Source organism: Sorex fumeus, unplaced genomic scaffold (genome assembly GCF_029834395.1).
Source record: "Sorex fumeus unplaced genomic scaffold, SorFum_2.1 ptg000019l, whole genome shotgun sequence".
NCBI lineage: Eukaryota > Metazoa > Chordata > Mammalia > Eulipotyphla > Soricidae > Sorex > Sorex fumeus.
In genome coordinates, this window is record NW_026606076.1 from 29,570,198 (window position 1) to 29,590,750 (window position 20,553).

Sequence of the window (20,553 nt, forward strand, 5' to 3'; positions counted from 1 at the left end):
GGCCACATGCAAGGCAAGTGCCCTACACGCAGTGCTCTCTCTCCGGCCCCTCTATTTGGATTTCCCCCCTTTCTCTTTTATTGGGCCTTCTGCAACAAGCCATCTGCTCCGGCGCCTGGAGCTAACTGAGAACCCATTGTGTGTGTCCCTTTACCCACTCTCAGCACACATCTCCCACCCACAGTGATCCCTTCCAGCCATCATTGTCATACTGGACCCTTCTCTAACCAACTACCGTCTCCCCAGCCCTGAGACAGGCTTCCAATCAGCAACCATCCTCCTGGCCCTTGGATCTACTGTCCTTGGCTGTGAGACTTATACCATGTTGTTATATCCCACAAGAGTGCAGTTATTCTCTCCCTGTCCTTTTGAATATTTCTCTCAGCATGATGCTCTCCATATCCACGTATTTAGAAGCAATTTCAGAACTTCATTTTTCTAACAGCTGTATAGTATATGGACCAAAGAAGGCTCCTCTGCCTCCTTCATCAGAAGTCCGGCCGCAACACAAAGTTGTTTGCTTTGTGTTTTTCCTCAGTGTTTTCCCCAGAATTGTCTCCCTCATGTTTGTTTCTGGGGCCACCCCATAAAATGCTCTAGTCTTACTCCTGGCTCTGTGCACAGGAATCACTCATGGCAGTGCATGAGGCACCAATTGGGATGTGGGGGATCGAACCCAGGTTGGCTGCATAGAAGGAAATGCTCTACCCCATGAAAGTTGCTCGAGAAGTTGTGACTCATCATAGAGAACTACATGAAGATAATGTCCAGGAAGATACTGAGAACTTAACCAAAATCCCTATGAATTCATGGACATGGCAGGAGACTTTGGTAATTGTTGGAATATAGTTCCCAATATTTTAGGCTTAATATTGGTTTGCCATTTCTCCCTTTCCATGAGAAACTCAGGTTTATTACAGTTCTCCTGAGGCACTTCCATTCCATTGTGTTTATCTGTAAATTCTTCCCTATGCTCTCCTCCCCAACAAGTTAATCATTTTTTCCCCTAATCAGAATCTGTTAATTGTTTGTAAGGTCAGATCCTTCTAGGACACTGAAATTATATTGTAAGTTAATATTATCTTTCTCCTCTCCTATGTCTTTTGAATAGTTTACTTTAGAGCAATGCCCTTTTTCTATAGATACTGGGATAACATTAACATTATGCTTTGTAAATTAGGATTTAATTGGCTTTGAATATTATTCACTCCCAGGCATCTGCTTTCTCGACATAAGCCTCAGTTACCCTTAGTTCCAAACACCCAAGAAACAGGGTCCCGTCGACGGACTGAATGGACCCTGGGCAAGCAGTGAGCTACCCAGGCATCGAAATGGACCAGGCCAAAGTGCCACAATTCTTAACTATAAGTTAGCAGCTTGATCATAGACAAATGCTGTCATGAACCAAAAGTAACAACGAGACTATGACCCTGCTAGGGATAGGAAAGACTATCTGGCCTGAGCACTGTAGTCTGAGATTGAGATGGCCCTAGGAGGCAAATCCTTAAGTTTAAGGTATTTCTTACTGTATCTATACAAAACGATTTATACTATATATACTTATATGTTTGTTGGACAAGGAGAGCAGAAACAAAACAAGAGGATTCCGCTCTAGGGTGGGTTGATCTGATAATGAGAATCTGTCCGAGAAGCGGCTTTCCCCAAGGAAAGAATTCTACCCCTTTTGATTGTGACCACACCTATGTGTAATTGTTACCCCAATTCCTCATGCTGGGAGATATAATGAAACTATATAAAAATTGGGCAAGGGGAGGCAGAGGAGAGAGACAGGAATGAATGGAGAGAGGATTGGAATAAACTACAACTAAGACCAACCAGCCTGGCCCTCGTTCCTTCCTTTACCTGCCCATCGCCATCGACCTCCTGGGGTGGGGGAAGAGGTGTGAGACCACCCATCCCGGGTGGCAGGTGGTGCTGTCTTTTTTGAATTTACACAGATAATGAATACTGAGTTGTGGGAAATTGACCCCCTAACAGAAACCTCAATGTTGGGGTAGTCCCCTAAGTAAAACAAGTTTAGACCAGAGGGAAGCAGACAGCCATTCCTGACCAGAACGGCAAATTGTCACAGAATCTATCCTTTAAGGCTGTCACTGATTGTCTATGTGAAATATCAGTTCTCTGTCTTCATGCACCCCTTAATTGTGCCGTGTCTACTCATAGTGGTGAACATGTTTGTCAGCTTCAACGCGGCTCACATGATTGGAACCAGGATGCTGGAGCGATTTGGATGAACAAAAGGACGCCCTTTACACTACCAGTTAGGGTGACCCTAAAGCTTGGGCACTCCTGATGTATTTGTCGCATTCGATGTGACCAGTCTCACTGGTCAGGGCTCTCAAATCAAACTATTTTGGAGCACTGGAGGGAAGGATAGAAAAGACTCAGAAAAGAAATCAACAGAATCAGACACTCTGTGCTACTCTAAAACAGTATCTGGGGAGAAGCCAGAATGATTTCATGTAAAATGGGCATCCAATACTGTGATTCAAACAACTTTAAAGGGGACAGAGTGAAAGTACATTGGTTAGGGCATGTGCCGTGCTTATGATGGGAAAGGGTTCGATCCCCATTACACCATACGGTTCCCTGAGCACCTCCTGAGGTCATTCCTCAGTGCCGAGCCAGAAGTAATCTTAAGGATCACCTGATGAGATCCGAAAAACCAAAGAAGAAAAAAAAAACTTGAATGGTTTTCAATTTCGTAGACATATTATGTAAATGTATTAAAGGTGTCAAGTTAAATAGAATCCATTTAAGTTGTATAAGACTTAAATATACCACTGAGGGTAGGGCATTTGCCTTTCGTGCAGTCAGCCCGGGTTCGATTCCCAATGTCCCGTATGGTCCCCTGAGCACCGCCAGGAGTGGTTCCTGAGTGCAGAGCCAGGAGTGACCCCTGAGCATTGTCGGGTGTGACACAAAAAAAGCAAAAAAGAAAAGCAAAAGAAAAAGTTTTGACCAAGTATTTTTTAGACAAATTGGAATTATTTTATAGGAGTAATACTATTGACAATCCTTTAACTTTGCATCTATTTTGTGGATTGTTTTATCATGATAATTTTCTTTTGGAGGTTCCAATTACTAACTAATGTAAATCATTCATTCATAGTGAATCTCTAACAATTTATAATTTTCAACATTTATCTGCTTTATTCCTTTATCATACCATTGGGGGTACAATTGAATAAAGTGAGCTTTCAAAAACAAGTAGAATCCATGGTCAAGAACAGATCTGTACACTGTTCACAATAACCAGAAGCTGAAAACAACCTGAGTGGCCAAAACAAACATCTGGTTAAAGACACTCTGGTACATTTACACAATGGAACACTACGCAGCTGTTAGGAAAGATGAAAGCATGACATTTATTTGTAAGTGGATGGTCATGGTGAGTATCATGGTAAGTGAAATGATTCAGAAAGCAAGGGACAGACGTAGAATGTCTGCATCCATTTGCGGAATACAAAATAATATGTTAGGAGACTGATACCCAAGGACAGTAGAGATAAGGGCCAGGAATATTGCTCCAATGTTAGAGGTCTGCCTAAAGAGCTGGAGGAGAAGGAAGCTGGGATAGAGTGGGGTTCCCTGAGTTAATGATGGTTGGAAAGATTGCTCAGGATGGGACATGTGTGCTGAAAGTCAATCAAGGACCAAACGTCATAGCCCCTCAGTATCTATTGCAAAATCATAATGCCCTAAATTAGAGAAAGAGGATTGGGAAAATTGCCACAGAATCAGTGGGAGGGCTGGGTGGGATACTGGGGACATTGGTGGTGGAAAATGTGCACTGGTGGAGGGACGGGAGTTCTATCACTGTAGGACTGAAATTCAACATGAAAGTTTTGTGAGTGTATCACATGGTGATTCAAGTAAAGTAAGTAAAAGTAAAGGTCCTCCCATTGATCATCGATTTGCTCCAGCGGGCCCAGTAACGTCTCCATTGGAGACTTTGTTGTTACTGTGTTTGGCATATCGAATAAGTCACGGGGAGCTTGCCGGGCTCTGCCATGAGGGCGAGATACTCTCGGTAGCTTGCTGGGCTCTCCGAGAGGGGCGGAGGAATCGAACTCAGGTAGGCCATGTTGGCTGCGTGCATGGCAGACACCCTACCATGGTGATTCAATAAAAAAGAATTATCATTTATAATCCTTCTTTTCTTAACTCAGTGGAGAATTGCTTGTTCCCACAATAAATCCTGAGAGAAAAGCTATTACGCTCCAAAAGTCTGTCAGAGCTATTTGATCAGAGCAATAAGAACTTTTGATATCTCTTCAAGTAGCCGATTATCCCCAATTTTATTTTCTGCTCTGCTATTGCAGAACTCTATGGACTCAGGCTGATGTAATGGGAAGGTTTCTAAAGAGAACACCTGAGGGGGACTTTTAGTAAACACTTTTCGAAATTGATCCTTTTGCAACTCAGACAGTAATTTTTGAGTCCACGGGCACACCAGAAAGTTTCCTGAGCTGAAAGTTACAGGGTCTCTTGTGTGCCAGGCAAATTCCCTACCCACTGTCCTATAGCTGTGGATTTGAGGATTGGTGGGGCGGCTCCTTTGGTGTGGGCCCACAGGGTTCTGGGGACCGTTGAGTACCTGGAATTGAACCTAGTCAGCTACGAGCAGGGTGAGATTATTTTGTCGTTGTTCTGTTCACTTTGAACAAGAAAAGATCTGAGCCAGCTTTTCTCTGTCTGTGACCCAACTCTTTGGAAAGGTTTCCAGTTATAAATAACCCCTTGTGCCATCACCAAATGTTTTGAGGGTGCCCCAACCCACTTCTACTAAGAAGACACAGGGATATAGCAAGATACAGCTCAGAACCCACCAAGATAGGGTGAGGGAATCCTCCATCAAGGGACTGAGGCTGTTTTGGTTTTATTTAGTTTGTTCATGGTTTGAGGGCCACAAACCAAGCAATGCTCAGAGGTTCTCCTGACTCTGCACTCAGGAATCTCTCCAGCATGATGATGAGACTGTATGAAAAGACAAAGAAAGAACCAAGGCCTGTGACTGCTACCCAAAAGTATTAACCACTCTGCTCCCACTGCAGCAACTTACGTACTTAAGCAGCTTGCTTGATCCTTAATGACCCTATACCTAACATTGAAGCCAAGAAGAGGGCTGGAAGTCTTAAGCATGGGAAAGTCGGGCCGCGCTAGTTCCGTCGAAACGCCACGAGATGGCACTGTGGGGCGTTCCCGTCCCTCGCCAGGACGGTTTCTCTAAGAATTTTTCCACACTTGGGTTTGCTTCAGTGTTAAGGATGGGGTCATTAAGGATCAAGCAAACCACTTCCGCAGGTGCAGCTGTACGAGAGTCTGTGGGTGCTTGTATTTCACTTGTGTAACCTGAGTTCGATTCATGACTTTAGATCTTTTTTGGGTGCTTAGCTGAATCTCCTCGACGGGTCGAGTGGGTTGCCCTAGCTTTGTCTCTGGACCTTGAGGGGTGCAGAAGATTGAACCGGGCCTCTGGAATGAGCAAGGCAAGGTTATTTTCTTACATTTTTTGTTCTCTTCGCTCTGAGCAAGAAAAGTTCTGAACCCACCTTGCTTGTCTGTGTTCGAAGGCTTTGAATGTTTTCTGTTATGGGCAACCCAAACAACCCAAACCGAAATTTGGGTTGTTATGGGGAATCCAAATTTTCTAAGAGTGGAAAATTCTTAGAAAAACGGGCAGAAACTCTCCACATCGCCATCTCGTGACCTTTGGTGGAACTGCTGCGACCCGACTTTCCTACACTTAAGATTTCCAACTCTTTTATTTGCTTCAATGTTGAGTAGGGGTCATTAAGGATCAATCACGCAGCCTAGTGCCGTGGGTTGAAAACTGAATCTGGAGGGAACTTGCCTATATGGGGCGATCCTGGCTCTATCCCTGAACCCCATACGTTCCCCCGGGGACTGTCAGGAGTGAATCCTGACTGCAGGGGCAGGGGTGACCTCTGAATATCGCCGGGTGTGGTCCCCAAAACACAAACAAACAAAAGCCTTTCAGGGAGGATTTCTTCACACCAAACGTGGGGATGCTGAGCTGAGTCTTGCTTCCACCACCTTTCTCCACAGAAGACCGCAAAGGTGTGGGGTTGCCCGGGACAGGAACCGTTTGCGAAATCGAGCTTAGGTCTAGGAGAGATTCTGCTGCAGGCAAAGCACGTGCCACTCTGCTGGGTTCAATCCCGACACCCGGATTGCCCCATACGAGGCAAGCACCCTTGATGCTCAGTACAGCTGCACGGCCGTAGGCGGCCTGCTGGATCCTAAGGACCCGCAGGTTAACTTGGAAGCGAACCCAAGGGCTGCAAATATTTAGGCAGGAAAGTGGGCTCTTCCGCCTATGCACCGCCAGAGGGCGCTGAGGGGCGACTCCGTCCCTCCCCTGGAATGTTTCTCTTAAGAAATGTCACCCCTCGGCTACATGTAAAAAAATAGGCTCAGAACTCTGCCTAACACCATGTACAAAGGTAAGATCAAAATGGATTAAAGACCTCAACATCAGACCAGAAACCATAAGATACATTGAAGACAAAGTTGGCAAAACCCTCCATGACATTGAGGCTAATGGTATGTTCAAAGATGACACGCCACTGGCTGAGCAAGTGAAAACAGAGATAGATAAATGGGACTATCTTAAACTAAGAAGCTTCTGTACCTCCAAAGAAACAGTGACCAAAATACAAAGACAGTCTACAGAATGGGAAAGAATATTCGCCGAATACACATCTGACAAGGGGTTGATATCAAGGATATACAAAATACTGGTTGAACTCCACAAGAAGAAAACATCCAACCCCATCAAAAAATGGGGCAATGAAATGAACAGAAACTTTCTCAAAGAAGAAATCCGAATGGCAAAAAAGCACATGAGAAAATGCTCTACATCATTAATCATCAGGGAGATGCAGATCAAAACCACAATGAGATACCATCTCACACCTCAGAGACTGGCCCACATTCAAAAGAACAAAAGCAACCGTTGCTGGCGCGGATGTGGCGAGAAAGGGACACTCCTTCACTGTTGGTGGGAATGCCGACTGGTTCAGCCCTTTTGGAAAACAGTATGGACGTTCCTCAAAAAATTAGAAATCGAGCTCCCATTTGACCCAGCGATACCACTCCTGGGAATATATCCCAGAGAGGCAAAAATGTGTAGCCGAAGGGACATCTGCACTTGTTTGTTCATTGCAGCACTCTTTACAGTAGCCAGAAACTGGAAGAGACCTGAGTGCCCAAGAACAGATGACTGGTTAAAGAAACTTTGGTACATCTACACAATGGAGTACTATGTAGCTCTTAGAAAAGATGAAGTCATGAACTTTACATACAAGTGGTACAATATGGAAAGTATCATGCTAAGCGAAATGAGTCAGAAAGAGAGGGATAGAAATAGAAAGATTGCATTCATCTGGGGGATATAAAATAATAAAATATGAGATTAATACCCAAGAATAGCTGAGAGCAACACCAGGAGAATTACTCCATAACTTGGAGGCCAGCTGGGTATTCTAGGGGAAAGGACAATTCAGATAGAAAGGGGAACACCAAGTGGAGCGTGTTTGGAGGATCCTCCCAGGAGGGGAGATGCAGGTTGAAAGTAGACTGGACTGAACATGTTAGCCACTCAATGCCTCTTTTGCTGATCACAACACCCAAAAGGAGAGAGAGAACAAAAGGGAATGCCCTGCCACAGTGGCAGGGGGGGATGGGGGGATGGGGGGATGGGGGGAGAGGGATGTTATCCTGGTGGTGGAAAATGGACACTGGTGGAGGGATGGGTATTTGATCGTGGTATGACCGAGATCCAAGCACAAAAATTTGTAAATCTACAACTGTACCTCATGGTGTTTCACTAATAATAAAAAAAAAAGAAATGTCACCCCTGGTCCTGACCTCTCTCCAGAACCCGCTCTAGCTCCCCAGAACCCTCAGAATTTCTGCGGGAAAAAAATATTTCTGTACAGAGGAGCCGGATCCTTGGAAATCCATAGCTCCAGGAGTTGACTGGCCAAGCTAGTGGCTCTGGCTTCTTGATTTGGGGGTGTGGGCTCTGGATGGCCACAAGAGTTTTTAGGGCAGCTCAGGTGACCCTACTGGTGCCTGAGACGGAACCCAGGGTGAGCCCAAAGACAATTGTGCCTTCCACAGTACGATCTCTCAAACCGAACTGTTCTTACAGGTCTTCAACCCCATCATCCCAGCCCCCAGCGCCCCACATTTCTGACCGTGTATCTTCCTCCATACCTAAGAGAACTTTGGGGTTCACATACAAATGAGAAGTTCCAAGTCCTCTGTTTTCTGTGAGTAAGATGGCAGAGGCCAGATTCAACTCCAACGTCTCCAGAAGGTTAGGGCAAAGGTAACTGCTGTCAGAGGAACTTGGGGTGGGATGGGAAGAATTTTATTTAAAATGGAAATATTGAGCCTTGGCAGCCAATCTCCTTTCCTGGAAATTCTAAATACACCCATTCTGCTGTGGATTTTTTTTCCTTTTCGAGTCACACCCAGCGAAGCACAGGGTTTACTTCTGGCTCTGTACTCAGAAATTCCTTCTGGCAGTGCTCGGGGAACCATATGGGATGCTGAGACTCGAACCCGGGTCATCTGCCTGTGAGGCAAACGCCCTACCCACTGTGCTATCACTCCAACCCCACTGCTGAGGATTTTTAATTTTATATGAGGGTTTGGTGTGGGCCCAGGCGGTTTTGGGGACCATTAGAAATGCCTGGGATTGAGCCTCATCTGCCACAAGGAAGGCAAGTTTTCATTTAAAAACTAATTTCAATAAAAATGCTTCATTCTTTCTCTCTGAGCAAGGCAAGTTCTAATCCTGCCCTACTAATTCTCTGGGTTAACTGCTTCTTAAAAGTTTCATGTTATTGTGCACCCCACAACATGACATCCCATATTTCTGAGGGTGTTCTCCCGTTCTGTGAGAATGAGGGGTGTGGAAGCAAGATTCATCTCTGTACCCCACTAAGGTTGCATCCGAAGGAATATGCCGGCATCGGATTGAGGCTGCTATGATTTCTTTTCATGTTTTTATGTTTGTTGGGGGGGTCACAATTGACGATGCTCAGGGGTGACTACTGGCTCTGTACTCAGGAATCAATCTTGCATAATTGTCTGCAGAACGCAAGGCAAGAGCCCTAAGGGCTCTGCTACTGCTGCACGCCCCGGGCTGCATGCTTGATCCTTAGTTACCCCACACCTAACATTGAAGCAAACCCAAGGGTGGAATTTCTGAGAAAAGGTCCTAGGGAGGAACGGAAACGCCCCGCAGCGACATCTTGTGGCGGAATCGCGGAACTGCCGTTGCTCGAGTTTCCAACCCTTAAGATTTCCAGTCCTGGTTTTCTTCAGTGTTGGGAGTGATTAAGAATCAAGCACGCAGCATGGGACCATATTAGGATAACAGTGGGCATGGCCTTGCATCAGCTTGGAACTCTTGCACCCATATAGTCCCCTACACACTGACAGGAATATTTAACGATTGGCATTGCTCTGTGTGGCTCCCCCAGCCAGAGGCTTGCCGCCCTCCACAGCCCCCCACCCTCACTGGTTCCCACAATTATCTCTGGCTTCTTATTTGGGTGTTCAGGATTTGCTGTTCTAGCTGGGCTTCGGGAACTTAAAGAAACGTGATCCCCGTCCACTCTCCACTCACCATACTGACTCACTGGGCAAGTGACACCAGGTTCTTTATGGGGTGGGGGGTGGTCGGTGGCCACAGCCGAACATATGCAGGCCCTCAGGGACCCTACATAATGCCTGGAATTGAAATGCTGTGTTGAGCACAAAGTTTTGTCTTCCCCGTATTCTATCTCAAAGAACCCCGTCTGAAAAGTTTCCTGTCTTGGTCATCCCATACCTCATCACCCCACATTTCAATAAATGCCCATTCTCTATTACATATGTAGGCGCTGAGGTCGAAGCATGATTTAGCTTGGTACCTCGGGCCTGAGCTGAAGGAATCAGCTGACAAAGAAACTGAGGTAATGCTTTTTGTTTGCTAATTTCTAATTGGGGGCCCCACTCAGCAATGTTCCGGGGTAATTTCTGGCTATTCGTTCCTTAATAATTCCTGTAGGTGCTCGGGAAAGGTATAGGGTGCCTGGGTTCGCACCCGGTTTAACTGCTGCAAGGGAAGCGCTTTTCTACCCACTTTTTCCCTGCTCTATTGCCCGAGGCTTGATCCTTAATCATTGAAGCAAAACCCAGCACTGGAAATCTACTCTATAAACCCGGGACACGCCACTTCATCGCGGTCACCACAAGTCGGCGCTGTGGAGCGTGTCCGTCCCTTCCCAGGGTTATTTCTCAGGAATGTCCACCCCTGGTACTAACCTACTTCCAGAACCTGCTGAAGCTCCCCGTACCCTCCGAACTCTCTGAACAGGGACCCCTATCCTCGCTCACCTCTGCAGCCCGCACACTGCACACCAGTGCTCTGGCTTGATTTTGGGGTGGCCACAGCCGAACTAAAGGTGGGGGGTGCAAGGTTTTCTATAGTGCGGGGGATGAACCCAGGTTGGCCAAGGCAAGGCAAGAGCCTTCCAACAGTTCCCTCTCCTTTTCCGGACCACTTTTTAAAATTTTCTTTAATTTTATTTTTTTTACTATTAGCGAAAAACCATGTGTTACAGTTGTTGACCTTATAAATTTTGTACTTGGGTTTTGTTCATACAGTGATCGAGTACGCATCCCTCCAGCAGTGACCATTGTTTCACCACCATTGGTCCCAGTAACCCTCCCACCCCTCCTATACCCCCATCCAATCCCGCCTCTGTGGCAGGGCATTTCCATTTGTTCTTTCTCTCATTTTGGATGCTAAGGTTTGCAAAAGAGGCATTGAGTGGCAAACATGTTTGGTCTATAGTCTACTTTCAGCATATATCTCCCATCCTGGGAGAATCCTCCCAACACCCTTTGTTTGGTCTTCCCTTCTCCATTTGAGCTGCCCTTTCCCATAGCATGTGAGGTTGGCCTTCAAGACATGGACTCAACCTCCTGTAACTTATCTCGACTGTTCTAGGATGTTGATCGTCTATTTTTTTATTTTATATTCTCTAGATGAACGCAATCTTTCTATGTCTGTCCCTCTCTTTATGAGTCATTTCACTCAGTATGATACTTTCCATGTAGTACAATTTGTATGTAAATTCCATGCCTTAATCTTTTCTAACAGCTGCATAGTACTCCATTGTATAGATGTACCAAAGTTTCTTTAACCAGTCATCTGTTTTTGAGCACTCGTATTTTTTCCAAATTTTGGCTATTGTGAGCTGTGCAGCAATGAACATATAAGTGCAGATGTCACTTCAGCTATATTCTTTTGCCTCTCCAGGATATATTCCCAGGAGTGGTATTGCTGGATCAAATGGTAGCTCAATTTCTAATTTTTTGAGAATCATCCATACTGTTTTCCAAAAGGGCTTGACCAGTCGACATTCCCACCAGCAGTGAAGAAGAGTCTCTTTCTCACCACATCCGTGCCAACATTGGTTGCCGCTGTTCTTTTGGATGTCGGCCAGTCTCTGTGGTGTGAGGTGATATCTCATTGTTGTTTTGATCTGCATCTCCCTGATGATTAGTGATGTAGAGCATTTTCTCATGTGCCTTTTAGCCATTCGGATTTCTTTGAGAAAGTTTCTATTCATTTCATTACCCCATTTGTTGATGGGGTTGGATGTTTTCTTTTTATGGAGTTCAACCAGGGCCTTTTATATCCTTGATATCAACCCCTTATCCAATGGGTATTGGGTGAATATTCTCTCCCATTCTGTAGATTGTCTTTGTATTCTGGTTACTATATCTTTGGAGGTGCAGAAGCTTCTTAATTTAAGATATTCCCATTTGTTTATTCCTGTTTCCACTTGGTTGGACAATGGAGTGTCGTCTTTGAATATACCATTAGCCTCAATATCCTGGAGGGTTTTGCTGACCTTGTCTTCGATGTATCTTATGGATTTTGGTCTGATGTTGAGATCTTTAATTCATTTTGATCTGACTTTTGTGCATGGTGTTAGATCGAGGTCTAAACCCATTTTTTTGCATGTGGTGGTCCAGTTATGCCAGCACCATTTGTTGAAGAGGCTTTCCTTGCTCCACTTTACTTTTCTTGCTCTTTTATCAAAGACTAGATGTTCATACATTTGGGGTTGTGTGTAGGGAGCTTTTCTTTTTTTTTAAAAAAAAGGTGTCCCATCATGGTCATCATCACACCCCATCCCTTCTGTACATTATTTTTTGCTTTATCAATGATACTTAATTACAAAACATTATAATTTAGTATTATTTTCTACAGTTGGATTACACCATGAAAAGAACATTTCAAAGTACATAAGCCTCAGGGCCAAAGCAATCCTCGACAATTTCCAACTTGCGGTGTCTGTGTGCGCTGGTGCTTTTGGCACTGACAGGCATTCACAGGTGCTGGACAGAAGGACAGGTTGCAGACTGATCGCCAGATAACAAATTTTATTGAAAAATAAACAGGGCTAATGTGGGGAAAGAGGAACTACTGTGACTGGGGGATGGGGATAGAAATGGAAACAATAGGAGGGAAGTACAGAGGAGGAGTAGAACACAAGCCGGAGTTTAGCACACATGGAAAATTGTAAGTGTCCCTGGAGAACGATGGGCCAGGATGCACTGCAATGGGTGGCAAGTAACTCAAATAACATAATCTCCAGAAGGCACAAAAGCAGAGTCATAGTCAAGCCAAACTACTCGTAATAGGGGGGCAATAATTACGCGCAGCAATTACAAATTATGGGGGAAGAGCGCCCCTTCTGGGAAAGCCCTATGCCATCTATGGAGCACTGTCTCTGAGGCCCGCCTATCTTCAAGATAACCCCCGGATCCTTATTCAACAGGGTGGCACCCTCCACATGACCCGGAAAAAGTGCCTGCGGGAACCCAACACAAGGATAAACTTGCCTTGCACCGGTGACTGGAGTTTAATCCCCAACACTACACATGGATCAGCAGGCATGGGCAGGAGTAATTCCTGAGTAAAGAGTCAGAAGACAGCCCTGACCATCATTGGATGTGACCCAAGTAGCAATAAAAACCATAAACCTGATCAAAATAGAGTCATATATAGGCTCTTATAGATGTGGAATGTGAGTTTCACGTTTCATGCTTATCAAATAGTTATAAATGTTCACAATAATTTATGACATATAGAAATAAGTGAGCAGGCCTGAAAAGATAGTACAGTATGTTCAATACCCTGCATACCATATCGTACCCCAACTCAAATGTAGTAATTCCTGAGTGCAGGGTTAAGTGGAACCACTAAGCATCACTAATTGTGGCTAAAAAAGTAAATATACATATATATGTGTATATATATGGTTTATGGGCTGGAGCGATAGCACAACAGGTAGGGCGTTTGCTTTGTACGCAGCCAACATGGCCGAGCCAGTTTCGATTCCTCCAACCCTCTTGGAGAGCCTCGCAAGCTACCCAGAGTACCTTGCCTGGACGCCAAAGCCTGGCAAGCTACCCATCACGGATTCAATATGCCAAACACAGTAACAACAAAGTTTCATGATGGGGAGGTTACTGGGCCCGCTCGAGAAAATTGATGAACAATGAGAGGACAGTGATACAGTGATATGGTTTATAGATTCCACTAATTTTCAGTTTGACTTTTTTGATCCTTAAGAATTTTCATTTACTAGGAAAATGATGCCATCAGGCCGCAAGAAATGCCAGATAAGAGCTCAGGGCACAGAACCCAAAAGGATCCACAGAGAAGTTCATGTAGAAAGCAAATTCAACTTTGTCTTCAACAGCAAGTAATGATACTCTCATGCCATTTTCAGCAATGTGATGGACCCAAAGGATTTTATGTCAAGTGAAGACAAAGCATTTCAACGGTCGCTCTTAATTTAGCCATGGTGAGAAAACCCTAGGCCTCGGTTGATCGAGGAAGTAGAACAGCACCGTGCTGACATTCCTGCACTCACCTTCTCCACTGTGTGTCTGGTGACTTTGCACACTTCTCCAGCAGAGAAATAAACATGAAACCTTAGAGTGCACCAAGAACTTGCAACAGATTTTGGAGGTAGTGTGATAGACTAAGTCATTTATATGGGCTGGAGAAAAGGTAGACCTTAGGAAAAAGGTGAGCTTTAAAATACAAGCATAATGCATGACCAGGAACAATAGCCCAAAACTGGAAACAACCTGAGTGTCCAAAAATAAACAACTTGGTTAAAGAAACTTTGGTGCATTTACACAATGGAATACTACGCAGCTATTAGGAAAGATGAAGTCATGACATTTCCTTATAAGTGGATAGTCATGGAGAGTATCATGCTAAGTTAAATGAGTCAGACAGACAGGGACAGATGAAGAATGACCACATTCATTTCTGGAATACAAAATAACATATTATGATATTGATACCCAAGGACAGTAGAGGCAAGGGCCAGGAATATTGCTCCAGTTGGAAACCTTTCTTATGAACTGGAGGAGAATTTGATGGGTTAGAGTGGGGATTCCTGATTTCATAATAATTGGAGGGATCACTCAGATGAGATATGTGTGCTGAAATACGATAAATGACCAAACGTGATAGCCCCTCAGTATCTGTATTGCAAAATCATAAAGCCCCATAGTAGAGAAAGATTATGGGGAAAATTGCCATAGAAGCAGTGGGAGGGGCAGGTCGGTGGGGATACTGGGGACTTATTTATTTATTTATTTATTTATTGAATCACTGTGGGAAAGGTTACAAAGCTTTCAGGTTTATGTCTCAGTCATGCAAATATCAAACACATTTCCCTTTACCAATACTTATTTTTTACCATGAAGAACCCCAATAAAACCCCACCCCCCACCCCTCCCCGTCCCTGTGAGGCAGATGAATTCTAGTTAACACTCTATCTGCTTTGATTAGATTCATTGTTTCAATAAAAGATTCACCACTATTATTTAGAGTTTACCCCCCCCCCAAATCAGACATGCTGAAAAAGCATTGTGAAGTGATTTGCTTTCTACGGCTGGGTTCAAGAATTAAATGTTGGTTTTGGATTTCTGCTCTTTTACCTATTGACCCTGGAAGTATTTCTACTGAAAGTCAGATAGTTAAGAAATTGGTTTCTGTGTTCTGGAGTCCTGGCTGTGCTGGAGAGCCGCTCGCGGGGGGCAACCGGTGGCCTCGGTAGGGCATGAAGGGCGGAGCGAAACGCCCCCCTTCCCATGAGGTTTTAGTCGCCCCCACACTCCCGGCTCATACCTGCTGTCCACAAGGCTCCCATGTGGCCGCCATCTTTCTTTCCAGAGAGGAGAGGGCGAATGGGGCAACACCCTTTCCCCTCCGGCAGACTTGATGGCCTGGATCAATGCATAGTCCGTTCACTTTTCTGCTCCAAGCTGCTGGGTTCTGCATTAAGTCCTTGTGCTTCTGGGGCCGTGGCCGTGCTGGAGAGCCGCTCGTGAGGGGTGACTGGTGACCTTGGTAGGGCGTGAAGGACGGACCAGAACGCCCCCCTTCCCATGAGGTTTTAGTCGCCCCCACACCCCCGGCTCATACCTGCTGTCCACAAGGCTCCCATGTGGCCACCATCTTTCTTTCCAGAGGGAGGAGGGCGGAAGGGAGCAACACCCTTTCCCCTCTGGGCAGAAATGATTGCCTGGATTAACGCATAGTCCTTTCACTTTTCTGCTCCAAGCTGCTGGGTTCTGCATTAGGTCGTTGTGCTTCTGGGGCTGTGGCCGTGCTGGAGAGCTGCTCGTGGGGGCAACTGGTGGCCTCGGTAGGGCGTGAAGAACGGACCGGAATGCCCCCCTTCCCATGAGGTTTTAGTCGCCCCCACACTCCCGGCTCATACCTGCTGTCCACAAGGCTCCCATGTGGCCGCCATCTTTCTTTCCAGAGAGGAGAGGGCGAATGGGGCAACACCCTTTCCCCTCCGGCAGACTTGATGGGCTGGATCAACGCATAGTCCGTTCACTTTTCTGCTCCAAGCTGCTGGGTTCTGCATTAAGTCCTTGTGCTTCTGGGGCCGTGGCCGTGCTGGAGAGCCACTCGTGAGGGGTGACTAGTGACCTCGGTAGGGCGTGAAGGACGGACTGGAACGTCCCCCTTCCCATGAGGTTTTAGTCGCCCCCACACCCCCGGCTCATACCTGCTGTCCACAAGGCTCCCATGTGGCCGCCATCTTTCTTTCCAGAGGGAGGAGGGCGGAAGGGAGCAACACCCTTTCCCCTCTGGGCAGAAATGATTGCCTGGATTAACGCATAGTCCTTTCACTTTTCTGCTCCAAGCTGCTGGGTTCTGCATTAAGCCCTTGTGCTTCTGGGGCTGTGGCCGTGCTGGAGAGCCGCTCGTTGGGGGCAACTGGTGAGATACTGGGGACTTTGATGGTGGAAAAAATGCACTTGTGGGGAGATGGGAGTTCATTGAAACTTAAACATGAAAGTTTTGTGACTATGTCTCATGGTGATTCAATAAAAAAGAATTATAATTTATAATCCTTCTTTTCTCAACTCAGTGGAGATTTGGTTGTTCTCACAATAAATCCTTAGAGAAAAACGCTTACTCTCCAAAAGGGTGTAAGAGAAATGAGAACTTTTGATTTGTCTGAGAGTAGCCAATTATCCCCAAGTTTGTTTTCTGCTCTGCTCCTGCAGAACTCTGAGCACTCAGGATGATGCAATGGGAAAGTTTCTGAAGTGAACACCTGCGGGGGAGTTTCATTAAAACTTTTCTAAATTGATCCTTTTGCAACTGAGACAGTACTTTGTGAGTCCGTGGGCACATCACAAAGTTTCCTGAGCTCAAAGTGACAGGGTGTTTGGGGACAAGTCACTGGTGTGTTTTTATTGCCCTGATGAACAAACAGGCATTCACCAGCAGCATGACAGAGGGTTCTGTCAACTTTGCCATATTCAGACTCAGTAAGTACTTCCTGTCTCTGTTCCTGCTTGAAGGAAGATACAGGAATTTTTCATTAGAAAATTTCCTTTCCCTGGGGCTGGAGCATTAGAGCAGGGGGTAGAGAGTTTTGCCTTGCACATTACTGAAACGTGTTCCAACATTCCTATCTTTCCATAGGGTTTCTCTAGCACTTCCAGGACTATTTCCTGAATGCAGAGCCAGGAGTAACCTGAGCATCACTAGGTGTGACCCACAATGACAAAAAAAAGGAGAAGGATTTATTTTTCTTATTCTGTTTATTTTGGACACACTTTCTAACCTCCGGCTCCGGGCACATCTCTTTGATTCCACTGTTCTTCCTGCATTAACATATGCCTCAGAGACCTGGGCCCTAGGCAAACAAGATGAGAACGCTATTCAGGTCTCCCAAAGAAGAATAGAAAGAGCTATGCTTGGAATATCACGTTTCACTCAAATGAGAGAAAGAATCCGGAGTTCTGACATCCATCAGGGACGCTGTCTCATTTGCCAAGGTGTCTAAAATCAGATGGGCTGGTCACGTAATGAGATTTAAAGACAACCACTGGACTAGAGCTGTTACCGACTGGATTCCACAGGATGTCAAAAGACCGCGTGGCCGCCCACCTACCAGATGGTCAGACTTCTTCGTCAAGATCATGAGCGATCGGTTTGAGGCCCTTCATGTTCCCGAAGCGAACAGATGCCATTAGGCTACACTCGCACGTGACAGGGACAAATGGAGACGTTACTGGCGCCCGCTCGAGCAAATCGACGACTAATGGGAAGTTAAGTGATTAAGTGATTAAGTGATTCTAATGCTAAGCTCACGCGAGTTCCTATACTCATGATATTCAGGAGTTGATTTCTTCTTTGTTTTGTTTTATGCCTTGAGTCACTCCAAGTGATACTGAGGGCTAACTCCTGCCTCTGCTAAGAGGAATTACTCCTGGTGGTGCATGGGGGACCCTCTTGAATGGTAACTCGTCAGCTGTGTGCAAGACAAGCAGGAATTACTGTGGTCGTGTTCAGTGGATACTGGGAATGGAATCCTGGTTGGCTGTGTGAAAGGCAAGACCCTACCCACTGTACTCTAGCCCCAACAATTTATGATTTTCTTCTTTACAGTTTTAACCATATACTTTGTTATAATTTTCATTCTACTGTACTTTCTCTTTTATTTCACTTTGGTTGTTTGGGGGCCACACTAACGTTGCTCAGGACTTACTCCTGGTTCTGTGCTCAGGGAACACTTCTGGTGGGTTCCAGGGACCCTACAAAATGCCAGGGATTAATCCCAAACCCACCATGAGCAAGGAAAGTATCCTCTGCACTAGACTATCACTCTGGCCCCTTTTTTGGCTCTTAATCTGCAGTTTCATTTAAAGGTATTTTTTAAAACTTTTGGTGACATAACTCGTTCTTTTAGAAACACATACAACAATTTACTTAGAATGTTTACATCCTCAATCATTCCCTGACACAGCAACTGTGTTCACCTTTCCACTCTGATTAAGCTTTGTTTTCTGAGTTCACTTTTCTTTTGTTTCTCTTCCCCCCATCTGAGACGTTACTGGGCCCGCTCGAGCAAATCGACGATCAACGGGAGGGCCTTTACCTTTACCTTTACCCCCCATCTATGCATTTCTCATAGATTTTTTTTTGCTCTTTGGGTCACAATGATGATGCAGAGATGATACTCTGACTCATGCACTCAGGAATCACTCCTGGCAGTGCTTGAGTCCCATATGGGATGCTGGGAATCAAACGTGGGTTAGCCTCATGCATCGAAATGCGCAACCCACTGTGCTATAGCTCCAGCCCCCTCATTGATTTTTAACTTTTCTCCCAAACGCCCCTTTTCATGTATTTTTCTTAGAGCCTATGATCTAATAACTTCGCTTAAATCACTTATCACTTAACTTCCCGTTAGACGTTGATTTGCTCGAGCGGGCGCCAGTAACGTCTCCATTTGTCCCTGTCGCGTGCTAGTGTAGCCCAATGGCATCTGTTCGCTCCGGGAACATGAAGGGCCTCAAACCGATCGTTCATGATCTTGACGAAGAAGTCTGACCATCTGGTAGGTGGGCGGCCACGCGGTCTCTTGACATCCCGTGGAATCCAATCAGTAACAGCTCTAGTCCAACGGTCGTCTTTAAATCTCATTACGTGACCAGCCCATCTGATTTTTGACACCTTGGCAGATGAGACAGTGTCCCTGATCCTTGATCGTCGACGGATGTCAGAACTCCGGATTCGTTCTCTCATTTGAGTGAAACGTGATATTCCAAGCATAGCTCTTTCTATTCTTCTTTGGGAGACCTGAATAGCGTTCTCATCTTGTTTGCCTAGGGCCCAGGTCTCTGAGGCATATGTTAATGCAGGAAGAACAGTGGAATCAAAGAGATGTGCCCAGAGCCGGAGGTTCTTCGTCCTCTTAGCTATTTCTTCGACCTCTGAGAGGTCATGGTCATAGAGGTCAGTTCAAGTGAAGAAGAGAGTACCATTTCAGAAAGTGATAATGTGGAAAGTTGGATGCTCTTGGGATGTGAAGTTGATGATAAAGATGATGATATTCTTCTCAACCTTGTTGGATGTGAAAATTCTGATAATGAAGATGTCTTCCACTACTTGATGTCTTACACTACTTACACTACTTCCACTACCCAGCCGTCGCCACACTCCAGGATGCTTTCCAGACCCGCGCGGCCGCAAGCGGCCGCGCGACACATCATAAGACACTAAATACCCATCTTCTGGAATTGTTGTACAATATTTGATAGGGTTCAAATATGGTAACACCTAAAAGGGTGATTAGAGGTCACCCCAAAAGCCTCTATCCCTCTCGGAAAGACTGGCAAGCTACCGAGAGTATTCCGCCCGCACGGAAGAGCCTGGCAAGCTATCCGCTGTGTTTTCGATATGCCAAAACCAGTAACTACAACTGGTCTCATTCACCTGACCCTGAAGGCTTCACCGACATAGCAGCACTGAGAAGGATGAGAAAGGAGAGGCCGACAAAATCTCAAGGCCGACATAGGCTGCCACAACGAAGGAAGACAAAAATGATCGTCTGTACTTTCAATGCACGTAAACTAGCATCAGATGTATCCATCGAGGACCTGATGATACAAGCGCGAATGATCAAGTACGACATCATTGGTCTGACCAAGACAAGAAGGCACGAATCTCACCATGCCGTTTTCGACACTGGAGAAGAATTGTTCCTCGGAACATGCGATAAAAGAGGTGTTGGAGGCGTTGGTGTCCTTGTCAACACAAACTTGGCCAAGAGCATTGATTCATTCTAATGCCTAACAACCCGAATCGGACGTTTACATTTGAATAGATGTGGCTCACTGCCTGCAGTTTCTATCTTCGTTGTCTACGCACCAACATCTCATTATGATGAAAGAGAAATCGAGAAGTTCTACATGGAGCTAGAGAAGTTCTATAAAGAAGACCACACCTTCTACAAGATCATTGTGGGTGATTTTAATGCCAAGATAGGACCGAGAAGATCATCTGAAGAACTTCACATCGGGACCCATGGCCTAGAATGGAACGAACAGGGTGAGAGACTGTCTGAGTTCATCATGTCGACCAAAACCATT